This window comes from Schistocerca nitens, chromosome 5, assembly GCF_023898315.1.
Source record: "Schistocerca nitens isolate TAMUIC-IGC-003100 chromosome 5, iqSchNite1.1, whole genome shotgun sequence".
In the NCBI taxonomy this organism is placed as follows: Eukaryota; Metazoa; Arthropoda; class Insecta; order Orthoptera; family Acrididae; genus Schistocerca; species Schistocerca nitens.
In genome coordinates this window covers 421,261,172-421,274,901 of record NC_064618.1, presented here as the reverse complement: position 1 = coordinate 421,274,901, position 13,730 = coordinate 421,261,172, and positions in this window count along the sequence as shown.

Here is a 13,730-nt window from a genome sequence, read left to right as displayed (position 1 = left end):
TGTACAAGCAATGACCACACGCACGGCACAGCGGACACACCAGGAACCGCGGTGTTGGCCGTCGAATGGCGCTAGCTGCGCAGCATTTGTGCACCGCCGCCGTCAGTGTCAGCCAGTTTGCCGTGGCATACGGAGCTCCATCGCAGTCTTTAACACTGGTAGCATGCCGCGACAGCGTGGACGTGAACCGTATGTGCAGTTGACGGACTTTGAGCGAGGGCGTATAGTGGGCATGCGGGAGGCCGGGTGGACGTACCGCCGAATTGCTCAACACGTGGGGCGTGAGGTCTCCACAGTACATCGATGTTGTCGCCAGTGGTCGGCGGAAGGTGCACGTGCCCGTCGACCTGGGACCGGACCGCAGCGACGCACGGATGCACGCCAAGACCGTAGGATCCTACGCAGTGCCGTAGGGGACCGCACCGCCACTTCCCAGCAAATTAGGGACACTGTTGCTCCTGGGGTATCGGCGAGGACCATTCTCAACCGTCTCCATGAAGCTGGGCTACGGTCCCGCACACCGTTAGGCCGTCTTCCGCTCACGCCACAACATCGTGCAGCCCGCCTCCAGTGGTGTCGCGACAGGTGTGAATGGAGGGACGAATGGAGACGTGTCGTCTTCAGCGATGAGTCGCTTCTGCCTTGGTGCCAATGATGGTCGTATGCGTGTTTGGCGCCGTGCAGGTGAGCGCCACAATCAGGACTGCATACGACCGAGGCACACAGGGCCAACACCCGGCATCATGGTGTGGGGAGCGATCTCCTACACTGGCCGTACACCACTGGTGATCGTCGAGGGGACACTGAATAGTGCACGGTACATCCAAACCGTCATCGAACCCATCGTTCTACCGTTCCTAGACCGGCAAGGGAACTTGCTGTTCCAACAGGACAATGCACGTCCGCATGTATCCCGTGCCACCCAACGTGCTCTAGAAGGTGTAAGTCAACTACCCTGGCCAGCAAGATCTCCGGATCTGTCCCCCATTGAGCATGTTTGGGACTGGATGAAGCGTCGTCTCACGCGGTCTGCACGTCCGGCACGAACGCTGGTCCAACTGAGGCGCCAGGTGGAAATGGCATGGCAAGCCGTTCCACAGGACTACATCCAGCATCTCTACGATCGTCTCCATGGGAGAATAGCAGCCTGCATTGCTGCGAAAGGTGGATATACACTGTACTAGTGCCGACATTGTGCATGCTCTGTTGCCTGTGTCTATGTGCCTGTGGTTCTGTCAGTGTGATCATGTGATGTATCTGACCCCAGGAATGTGTCAATAAAGTTTCCCCTTCCTGGGACAATGAATTCACGGTGTTCTTATTTCAATTTCCAGGAGTGTATATAAGATGACAAGTTTTAGGTTACGCGCACTCGGATAGTATCAGCACACACATTACGTCAAATTAATCGGATATTGCAGCAGTGAAAACGAACACAATCGAACAATCAATTCATCACACGACAGTCAGGACGGATTCTTCGCAGAAAAACGAACTTGCATTTATAATTCAACACTTATTACAAGAGTGTAATAAGACTCTAGTAAATCAATAATACACTTTAAAGAGACCGAAAAATTTCAGTCTTTCGATGGTTTTAAAGAAAGTTAAATGAATGACCAAAATAAAGAAGAAATCAATATGTTATGCTCACATGTGGCTGACATTGAAATGCATTTGACACAAGACAAGATACACGTGATTGTAGTGAGAGCTATCGCGTACGACAAAAATATTTCGTGCAAGAAAAACATAGCGTGGGAGGTGAGGACAAACTCATCATCTCGACAAATTTTGAAAATTCGCTATTGGTGACCTTAACGCAGTTCTTCGAGCACGTGATACAGCAGAACCCACATTGGACGGAACCGTCCAGCCAATCTGCTGTAATCCATCTTTTTATTTCAAAACGTACAAGATCTTTAAGTATATCTTTGCTGATTGGACATCATAAAGAAAACATTGATCCATTCCGTGACAATTTACAATTGCTTGAGTTTCAAGAATCTAGCTATACGGACAAAAACAGAAACTTTTATCAGAACAACGGCTATTACAATAAAAATATGAAAAGAGGAGAATCCATATCGCTCAGTGACAACGGAGGCACAAATGCGGAAATAGCAAACAGTATTAGAAACACTACCAGGGGCATAACATTTTCAATAGACCACCACACTATTACCAGCAATAAAATCCGAATTTTTATCATGACTATCAACAGTTTCATAATCTAAGGGACAACATCAAGAGTCCTTCACAGCAACATAGTAATTCTGGAAAAAATTATATGCAAAGGAATAACAATTGGCATATACATAGGCCGCAGTCACACAGTCATAACTGTCATGACAACAGAGAACAAAACCACGATTTCCGAGAAAATGACCCAATAGAAATAGGAGAAATTAAAATTACAGACCAACAGCAAAATTATGTTTTGAATGACTCGGACAGTCGTTTTCACTCACGCCAAATTCAATTCTAATTATGCAAAACAGAGACCATCTGTACAAATAGGTGAAGTTACGGAACCTGTTTCACAGCGACACGACAGTGGCGGACAACAATGGCTAGGGGAGAAGACTACAGAAGATTCACGCAAAGAGACAACACGATTTACCACCAATCCCACCGCCATTACTGAAAATTTCATTTGTTTAGAAGACATCATTGATACGTTGTTACAAGAAAAAGAGGAAACTCAAAAAGAAATTTATCATCCGGTCATCAGCATACAAATAGGCAAACACTTTGAGCGCAGTTTTAGATTCAGGCTCTCCAGTTGCTGTAACTCCTTACACAGCATTCAGTAAATGTAATTTAGTTGAAACATGTCCTACTTTAACATTACATAGAACTAAAGTTAGAAGAGCTGTTTCGGAGAAATGTGTCGGTGTAAATTCGCGAACACATTTACAGTTTACTGTACGAGGTCATACTTTCTTCGCGTTTCTGAATAGTTTCGCTACTAACAAGAGAGATTATGCTTGGCATGGATTTCCTAAATAGACAAAGAGCAATATTGGATTTTGAAAATTCATATATTTCGCTACAAAACAATTATACAACACGAACTGGAACATGTCATTCTTCATTGACACATAATTTGCTATTATTAATGAACATAAAGAATCAGATTTCAACATTTCTCAGACAATACAACCAAAAATATGTGTGAAGCTGCAACAGGCAAAAAGGAAACATTAACAGGTAGTTCTGCAGGCTCATTCCACGTTTATGACAACGATCCAAGAACGATGTGGGGATTTTCTTACGAATTTCAAGTGAAACACCACAACACTGCTGTTTCTAGACATTACAACATTCCATTCCTTTAAAGAAGCAAAGGAAACAGGAAACTGAATCTATGCTCCAACAAGACATAATTGAAACAGCAGCTAGCCGTTGTAACAGTCCGTTAAACCCTATTCCAAAAAAGAAGGTTCTCTGAGACTTGTCTTAGATTCCAGACTAATTAAAGATATAATAATAACTGAAACAGAAAGATTACAAACGTTAGGTGATTTACTCCCAAAATTTCTTTAGTTGGCGTATATTCCACACTCGATTTAAAATCAGGATTCTAGCAGTCGAATTACACCCACAATTGTCTCAAATATTCTACCTTTTTACGCTTCGGAATTTGTTATCAATTTTGGAAACTAGTTTTCGGTCTTAATATTTAAACTTTCACCGAAGGTTTTATGTCCATTCTCACAACAAATGTGAAGGACAGAAAAACTGCTTTCGTCGACGACGTACTTGTTGCTGAAGAAACCAGGTACCAGCATAACATCGTCTAGAAATTCTTATTGGAAACATTTTCAGTCATAGAATTACGGTCAATTTAAACAAATCTGAGTCTGCAAAATCGTCTATTAAATATTTAGGTTATATCGTTTCAGATTCTGGTATTAAACCGGATCCAGATAAAGTTCAGACCGTTTGTGACATGGAGGTTCCAACTAATAAACGCCACGTTGGAAGTTTTTTTAGGCTTCGTCAATTCTTTTCGGCCGTTTCATTCTCTGGACACTCCATCTCTGGATCTCTGGACACTCCACTATTGCGGCAGTTACGTGGAAAAAATTCAAACTGCTTTTGGGACGAACAAGCACATAAGCAGTTTGATAACCTGAAAAAAGCCTTACTAATTGCATCTTAGCTTCCTCGCCAAGACCTTTATTATTAATTTTGCATTGCGACTAACAGGTGCAAGGCAGCCCTTGGCGTTCATGTGTTTCAAGGAATAGAGGAAAGCAGTGTTATTGTTATTAAGATCTTCGTGTTTTCAAGCCACGTTGTTTACGCTTTTGAACGAAATTATTCAGTCCCAGAACTTGGGGCATTACTTTGTAGATCGGGCTTTTACAAAATATGTTCTTTGTTGGGCAAACATACATAAATATACACAGACCATCGTCCATTACTATTTATTATAACCGCCAAACTTCCTGTTAATCGTTAGGGAAGATGGGCATTACACTAAAAGGAATTTCATTTCACTGTCTTACACATTCCAGGAAAAGAGGATGTTGATGCTGAAGCCTTTTCACGATCTGTTGGTGGCTCACAAATTGGTTCATCTACAAAATTCTGTCAGCCCCATTTCCGTCTTCCATACATATACCAGGTCGTACTTGATTTTTTTCTGCTGTAAAGGTCATTCAGAAAGAATGAGATACGTAAGAATAAGATATGTAAGAATAATTATTCAAATAGTTAAGGGAAACCAAATTTTAATAGTCATGGGGGACTGGAATTCGATAGTGGGGAAAGAAAGAGAAGAAAAATAGTAGGTGAATATGGACTTGGGGAAAGAAATGAAATAGGAAGCCGCCTGGTAGCATTTTACATAGAGCATAACTTAATCATAGTTAACACTTGGTTTAAAAATCATGAAAGAGTGTTGTATACGTGGAAAAGGCCTGCAGAAACCGGAAGGTTTGAGATTGATTATATAATGGTAAGACAGAGATTTGTGAACCAGACTTTAAATTGTAAGACTTTTCCAGGCACAGATGTGGACTCTGACCACAAGTTACTGGTTATGAACTGTAGATTAAAACTGAAGAAACTACAGAAAGGTAAGCATTTAACAAGATGAGACCTTGATAAATGGAAAGAACCCGAGTTTACAGTCAGTTTCAGAGTGAGCATTAAGGAACGTTTGACAAGAACACTTGAAACGAATACTAGAAGAGGAATTGGTAGCTTTGAGAGATGAAATATTGAAGGCAGCAGAGTATCAAGCAGATAAAAAGCTGAGAGCTACTATAAATCCCTGGGTAAGACAATAGATTCTGAATCTAACTGATGGAAGGAGAAAATATAAAAAGGCAGTAAATGAAGCAGGCGAAAGGAAAGGCAAAAGTCCAAAAAATTAAATTGATAGTAAGTGCAAAATGTCTAACAGGAACGGCTAGAAGTCAAATGAAAGGATTTAGAAACAATTATAACTAGGGGAAAGATAGGTGTAGCCTATAGGAAAATTAAAGAGACCTTTGGAGAAAAGAAAACCTCCTGCATGAATGTCAAGAACTCAGATACAAAACCAGTCCTAAGAAAGAAGAGAAAGCAGAAAGGTGGGAGGAGTATATAGAGGGTCTATACAAGGAAGGTGTTATTTGAGGGCAATATTACGGGAATGGAAGAGGACGTAGATGAAGACGAGATGGTAGATATAATACTGCTTGAAGAATTTGACAGAGCACTGAAAGACCTAAGTCAAAACAAGGCACTGTGAGTAGACAACATTCCTTTAGAACTACCGATAGCCTTGCGAGAGACAGCCATGACAAAACTATTACATTTTCTGAGCAAAATTTATGAGACTAGCGAAAAATAATTCCAGTTCTAAAGAAAGAAGGTGCTGACAGATGTGAAAATTACCAAACTGTCAGTTTAATAACACACATATTGCAAAATACTAACATAAATTCATTACAGAAGTGTGGAAAAACTGGTAGAAGCCAGCCTCGGAGAAGATCGGTTTGGTTCCCGGAGAAATGGACTAACAGGGGAGGCAATACTGACCTGCGAATTCTCATACAGATTGAGGATAGGGAAACCTACATTTATACCATTTCTAGACTTAGGGAAAGTTTTTGACAGTGTTGACTGGAATACTCTCCTTCCAAATTTTAAGATGGCTAGGATAAAATACAGGGAACGAATACATATTTACAATTTGTATGGAAACCAGATGGCAGTTACATGAGTCGAGGGGCATGAAAGGGAAGCAGTGGTGGAGAAGGGAGTGAGACGGAGCTGTAGTCTATACCGGATGTTATTCAATCTTAATTTTGAGCAAGCAGTGAGGGAAATGGAACAGAAATTTGAAGTAGGAATTAAAGTCCAGAAATAAACAAGAAGAAATAAAAACTTTTATGCTTGCCTATGACGGTATAATTCTGTCAGAGGCAGGAGAAGTCTTTTAAGAGCAGTTAAACAGAATGGACGGTGTCTTGAGGATAAGAAATAAATATCAACAGAAGCAAAACGAATATAGTGGAATGTAGTCGAATTAAATCAGGTGCTTCTGAGGGAATTAGATTAGGAAATTAGACACTTAAAGTAGAGTTTTGCTAGTTGAGCAGCAAAATAACTGATGATGGTCGAACTAGATAGGATGTAAAATGTAGCCTGGCAATGACAAGAAAGGGGTTTCTGAAGAAGAGAAAATTTTTAACATCGAGTATAGATTTAAGTGTTAGGAAGTCTTTTTTGGAAGTATTTGTATGGAGTGCAGCCATGTATTGAAGTGAAAGATGCACGACAAACAGTTTAGAGGAGAAGAGAATAGAAGCTTTTGAGATTTGTTGCTACAGAAGAATACTGAAGATCAGGAGGGTAGATCATTTAACTAATGAGGAGGTACTGAATAGAAATGGGAAGAAAAAGAAATTGTGGCACAACCTGGCTAGAAGAAGGGATCTGTTGCTAGGACACATTCAGAGACATGAAAGGATCATAAATTTGGTAGTGGAGGGAAGCGTTGGGTGTAAAACTCATGGAAGGAGATGAAGACATGAATACAGTAAGCAGATTCAGAAGGACGTAGGTTGCAGTAGCTTTTCGGAGATGAAGAGGGTTGCACAGATAGAGTAGCATGGAGAGCTGCATTCAAGCAATCTTCGCAGTGAAGATCACAACAACATGTAAGAATATCAAGCAACTGTGGCGAGACAGAAACAACGCGAAAGTTAGACATAATTATTTGGTTAGCAACTACATTCTCTTCAAACATTTGAAACGTGGCGGGAATACGTGGCTTGTTTGCATTCCTCGTGATTTAGTCAACAACTTAGTTTGGTATATTCATCTTAACTATACACACTGTGGAGCGAGAAAATATTTTTACATACTTTGTCAGACCGCTTACTTCCTCAACATGAAAAAAATCATCCGACGCATTCTTACCAAATGTAAATTCGGTCAAAAAGCTAAAACAATGGTAACTTCACAGTTTGATCGTCTCTTTTCCATCATTTCAGTTAAATTACATTATTTATCAGCCGTGGACCTGTATGGATCGGTTACAACTAGCAGACAAGGTTTTTCGCATATTCTTGTGGTAGTAGAACTCGCATCAAAATACGAATGTCGTTCAATAAGTAAAGTTCCACGTTTCTTTTAAAAACCATAATACACACAGACAAACGTCCATGTTGGTGTTTCACTTTGATGTTTGTTCTGTGCGCCGGTGAAGTTTAGAACCTTTCTGGCAGATGGCAGAGCCGTAGTACAGCGTCAGCATGGCGTCTACATGCGACTCGTGTTACAAGCAGAGTACTGTTATTGAATTCTTGAGTGCAGGAAAAGAAACCGTGGTGAACATCCATAAACGTTTGCGAGTGTAGGGCGATGCTGCAGCTGATGGGAGTGCAGTTGAACAATGGGTAAAGAAAGTTACAGCCTCAGAAGTGCAGAAACAGAGCTCCATGATCAGCCACGCTCAGGACGTCCTGTCACAGCCACTGCTCCAGACATGTTGAATCGTGCTGATGCCATTATTCGTGCCGATCGGCGCATCACAACTCGACAATTGGCTCTACAGTGTCGGTGAGCATTGGAAGTGAGTCGGCAGAGATCGAGACTGTCGGGTATTTAAAGAGGTGCTCACGATGGGTTCCACGAATGTTCACAGAAGACTACCTGATTCAAGGAAAGGCCATTTCATCTGAATCGTGGAGGGTTCTGAGAGCGACAAAGAGGCTCTTCTGTCAAGGATCATTATGGGAGACGAGAGCTGGGTGCAGCACTACGCGCCGGTAACAAAAAAGGCAGTCCATGGAGTGGCATCATCGTCATGCACCACAAAGAAGAAATTCAAGACAATACCCTCTGTCGGAAAAGTCATAGTGACAGTCTTCTGGGATTGTGATGGCGTCTTTCTCGTGGATGTGATGCCAAGAGGGTCAGCCATCAATTCAGAGGCATACGTGAAGACTCTAAATAAAATGAAGAAACGTTTCCGACGTCTTCGATTGGACAAGAATCCAGCAGAAATGTTGCTCCAACACGATAATGCACGCCCACACACAAGTCTGAGAACCCGGGAGCACGTCGCCAAATTGGGTTGGACATCACTATCTCACCCACTTTGCAGTGCAGACATGGTACCCTCGAACTTCCATCTTTTTGGGCTGCTTAAGGATTCTCTATGGGGAAAAACCTTCAAGATGACGAGAGTGTCAGTCATGCAGTGAAAACATGGTTACGCCTACAGGACAAGAGCTTTTACCAGCAGGGAATACATGCTCTTCCACAACGTTCGCGTATGGCCGTAGAACGGGATGGAGAGTATGTCGAAAAATAGGACATGGACAATGACAAAACATGTTGATGTATATTGTCACCTAATCCTGACTCTTATCAATAAATATGTTCTGAGAAAAACATTGTGGGGCATTAAGCCTCGTTTACGCTGGGGCAACATCTTGGAACATTGTGGCATGCAACAGTGCCGCATGCTACAAGACGCACATTGTCGCATGATTCATGCGGCATAGAAAACACCGTGCGCCATGTCGCAAGCTGCCGCGATGTGCCTCAGCTAACTCCCGAGCTGAGTGGGTTCGAGTGCGACATTTTCTGTGCGACAGCGATAAATTCGAAAATATTGGAGTGGTCGAACGAGAAGCATTTAGCATTCATAGAGGACTAGTGACAAGCTGAGGTTCTGAGGAACGCACCTGAAAGTAATTATAAAAATAGTGTAGTGAAAAGAGACGTTATAAGAAATCTTGTTTAAAAATATAAAATCGATGAGAATGCTATGATGAAGAAGATTAAAAGCCTGAGGAGTGCGTTTCATCGCAAACATATGGGTGTGACAAATAGAAAAAGCGGCTCAGCTGATAATAAGGAAAGAAAATGGTTCGCATATGAGTCATTGAAATTCATTTTAGATCTGACGGAAACACGTGCAGGAATGGACAGCTGAATTGTAGGTATCTCGATTTCAATAACTATTCATATTTCTTAACTGAGTATTGTAGTACACCAAACCATGGCAACAAATTGGTCCCATAACCCCTCTCAATTAATTAATCAATCAATCAATGAACCATGGCAACAAAATTACAAATTATATTTGTAAAATATGAGGTTTTATTCTGATCTGAGAAAGTCCCATTTTTTATAAACTGTTGTGATGAATAGGCTACATATAGTACCTTCTACCAAATGCTTTTGAATAAGTATATAATCCGTTGATGTAAACTGAAGTTTTAAAATACGTTTTACTACAGTGGACCACACAAACCAGTGTGTAGGAAGAAAGTAACTAAAAAGTTGGAGGTCATATAGATAATTCTACTTATTTACGTAAATGAATATACATTTAGTATGAACATAATTAATATACATTAGTCCAGGATGATGCTATTGGTATCTCTCTTGCCACTCAACCTTTCCATGTGGTGTCAAAAATTATTCTTTGAAATCCTCTCGTACTGGCTGTGCATCACAGGAAGGTCCTCGAGTTACCTTTGATAAATTCATTAAGCCTGTATATTTGCGAGTAACTTCTCTCCTCTCTCCAAGAGTAATTACATCATTATCTACGTCTTCTGTATCCAAATTTTTTGGGTGCATAAATAGTTCTGGACGTTGCACTTTTACATAAAAAATTATGGAGATACGTACAAGATTTTGTAACTATTTCAATGTTCTCAACTTTAAGTAATAATGGCTTGCTAAACACTCTAAAAGCAGAGGACATTATTCAGAAAGCGTTTTAGACATTACGTCGTGTACGAGAAAGTCGGTAATTAAATATTCTTTCCTCCGACCTTGGTAGTTGCCCAGAATACGGTTTTATTATATTTGTGGACAATGGAAATGCCTCATTTGCTACTATGACATGTGGTGTAAAATTTTCTCTTCCTGGAAGAGCTTCTGGAGGATAAATATTTAAATTATTTTCCGTTAGCGCTTTATGAATCTAAGTGTTCTTAAAACCGCCTCCATCTGATATGCACCCCTGACAACCAACATGTACATATGGAAAGCAGTAATAAGCGTCTGCACTCGTCACGAGGACATGAGGACGTGACTAAATGTTTTTTAGTATTTAATATATTCACTTTCAGTATTGGCAGGACATATAATTTTCAGATGTTTGCCATCTATAGCTCGTACAAAGTGAGGGTTCGAAATTTCTGGCCACGTTCTTTCATTCTTCAGCACCCTTTGGAATCTGAAAAGTAAAACATTATCATTACTTTCCCCATTTTTTTCAGAATGACGACACGGAGGACACAGAAACAAAAGATGGAGATTCAAGTCAGCCTTCTGAAGACAGTGTGCCTCAGACACCAATTACACATAAAAAGAGAGTTACTAAACCCAAAGAAGAACAGCTCAGGAAATGGAGAGAGATGTTCAAGTTGCGGAAGCTTACAAGATTTTAAAAATTGTCAACAACAGGTATGAATGGAGTGTGTATGGAGAGTTCGTCGCCAATGAGATGAGAAAATTTCCCCGACAACACAAACGTATGTGAGCCACATCATTGGAAATGTGCAATTCAAAGCAGCATTAGAAGTGAACTTTCAACATTATATCATTACCGGTTATTGTAGATGAAAACAATGCAGAAATAAGCTGTCCAGAAGTTAACTGCGAAAATATATTCGTTGACAATGCTACTGTTGAAAGAATTCATTGAATTACCGGTACATCAGAAGAGCTCCACCAATTTTTGCGATTTAAAATACAAGTGATATATTTTATACCAATTATTTAATTTCGATTGTAACTTACTTAAAAATGAAAATAAAAAATTATTTAAATAGTGTGAGTATAGAATGTTGTGTATTTAACTTTATGTAATTCTTCAACACCGATGAAATAGCTCTACATACTTCTGGCACTATGAGGGAAATCGCAGAATATGATACGTAGAATGAGTACATTAGTGACTTGTAGCTAAAAATCGTAATTCAATGGCCATTCGAATTCTTGATGAAATACTTGGCAATTGGTATCTTTCTTTAGAATAAGAGGCGTTGTTAACTGTAGTAAATAATTGAAGTTGTCATTGGCCATTCTCCTAAAATTACTAAATAATGCACCATCATCTGTCACTTTATCACCTTTTTACTCGTTCGTGGGCCTTCTTTAAATATTCATCTCTTCCACTATCGTTTTCTTTTCCGTTACTTTCATTTCCATTATCTTCGGCATGTGCGATGACCAAGTAAGCAGCCACCGCAATCACTTTATCAGCCTTTCTCCTGCAAGACCGACTCAGTGTGGCGCAAATTCTGTAGCTTTGATATAAATTAAGCTGCCGGATGCAACATAAGCCGCAAGATGTTGCCTTTTGTAGGGAACTACATGACGACGCACGACACATTTCCTTAGTACGCCACAATGTTGCAAGATGTTGCCCCAGCGTAAACGAGTCTTTACTTCTTGAACGACCCTCGTAAATTGTCTCTTTTACACCACTTCTTAAAGCGACTGCGAGAACTGTTTCTACACCATTTACCAAGGATATTTTCAGAGTAGTTGGACACATCGGTAATGTTATTACCGTCAACGAACCTCAATTTCGTTCGGTTTTTTGGATATGTACATCCAAAAATTGGTCAGTTTTCATTTCCCAGTATCATGCTTCTTCCAACCCTTCCGAAAGAATCATGAAAGAAATAGGAAAGTTATGCAGACTGTGCTGTCACAAAAAGTACACAGAATGGAATAAGTATTTTCAAATCTTTCAGGACACCATAAATTCTTTACATACGGATTCCACTTTACTCTATCCATATTTGGTACTGAAAAATAAATAAGCGCCTGAAAAAAGCCGGAGAAGCTCTACCTTTTTCGTAGTCACAATGCTCAAGACATCACAGAGTCACTAAAATGTCTCTTAAAAACATAAGAACGGCATCAGAGAAGAGAAAACGGCTACAGAAGAGGGGATCCAACAAGAAAGAATCCAAAGTAAATCGAATTGCCAATTACCATGTTTCCAAAATTCTTCTTAATATCTCACGGACCATTCCATAATATTCACTAGCCCGACTGTAGCCGAAATACTGTGCAAAAAAAAAAAAAAAAAAAAAAAAAAAAAACATATTTCTTAGAGTAATTCTTTGGGCGTTCTTTTTGTTATTCAGTACATGCGTCATTTCATCCTATATGTGCGTGGATCGTAATTTTTTCCCCCTTGCATAAGGAAGAAGAGGTTGGCCACTTCTTTGTATTTCTTTCACATTATGTACTTTTGTTAATACTATATTCTTTAACAGATACAAATTACAATTTCACTAATGACGAAACTTTCTAGCGATATGTGTCTCTCAAAGATTTTGGCAAAACTACATTACAGAAAACAAGTAGTAACATTTAGTCGAGTGGAAAAGTGAAATGATCGTATAGCACAGTTGGCCGGGAGTCAATGTCCGGCGAAGTTCAGTCGAGTGGAATTGTGTAATAGTAACGTTTGATACTGCTTAAAGTAACTGAATTTTTCTTACAGGCTGACGCATTGTACTATGTACCATTTAGACATTATTTGGCAAATGTTGTACTATACATAATTGAGTAACAGGTAGGGAAACTTTGGTTGGTTTAACATCTTTTGACACTAATTGGTGGAGGTTTCTTATTTCCAGCAGAGAGCACTGAACAAAATAATGAGGAGTAAGAACAACGATTACGACGTCATATGAGTTTTTTGAGTAAACACAACTAATTAAGAGTCTGTGATATTATTGGATGACATGAAAAAGTTGATGATTTTATGACTTACTTATTTGAAGAGATGTGTTTTAAGATTTCAGTAAATAGGTGATGGGGTTAGGAACTATTAGGGATTACGTTATGATTTTCTTGTAGTGCACACTTTATGTCGTGGTTTAGTGATTTTCGTCTGGGGTAGGAGATTTCTTACGAATGGAGACGAGATGTGTTAGGAAATTTGTTACTTTACACTGCGATGGGGTAGGAGATTTCTTTTGAATGGAGACGAGGTGTATTAGGAAATTTGTTACTTTACACTGTGGTAGCCTGTAAGCATTTTTCTGTGTAGGTGGTATTAATTATGTGAGATGATATTTCTATTCGAGCACTTCATTTGAGAAATGTTTGATTTTGCTTGGACTAACAACTTTTCCTTCTCTCTTAACAGGCTATTGACATTTTCTTACTTTTTCATCTCAGCTTAACAGATTTAAATATGTTTGCTAACCATTTAGCACTCCTATTTCTTA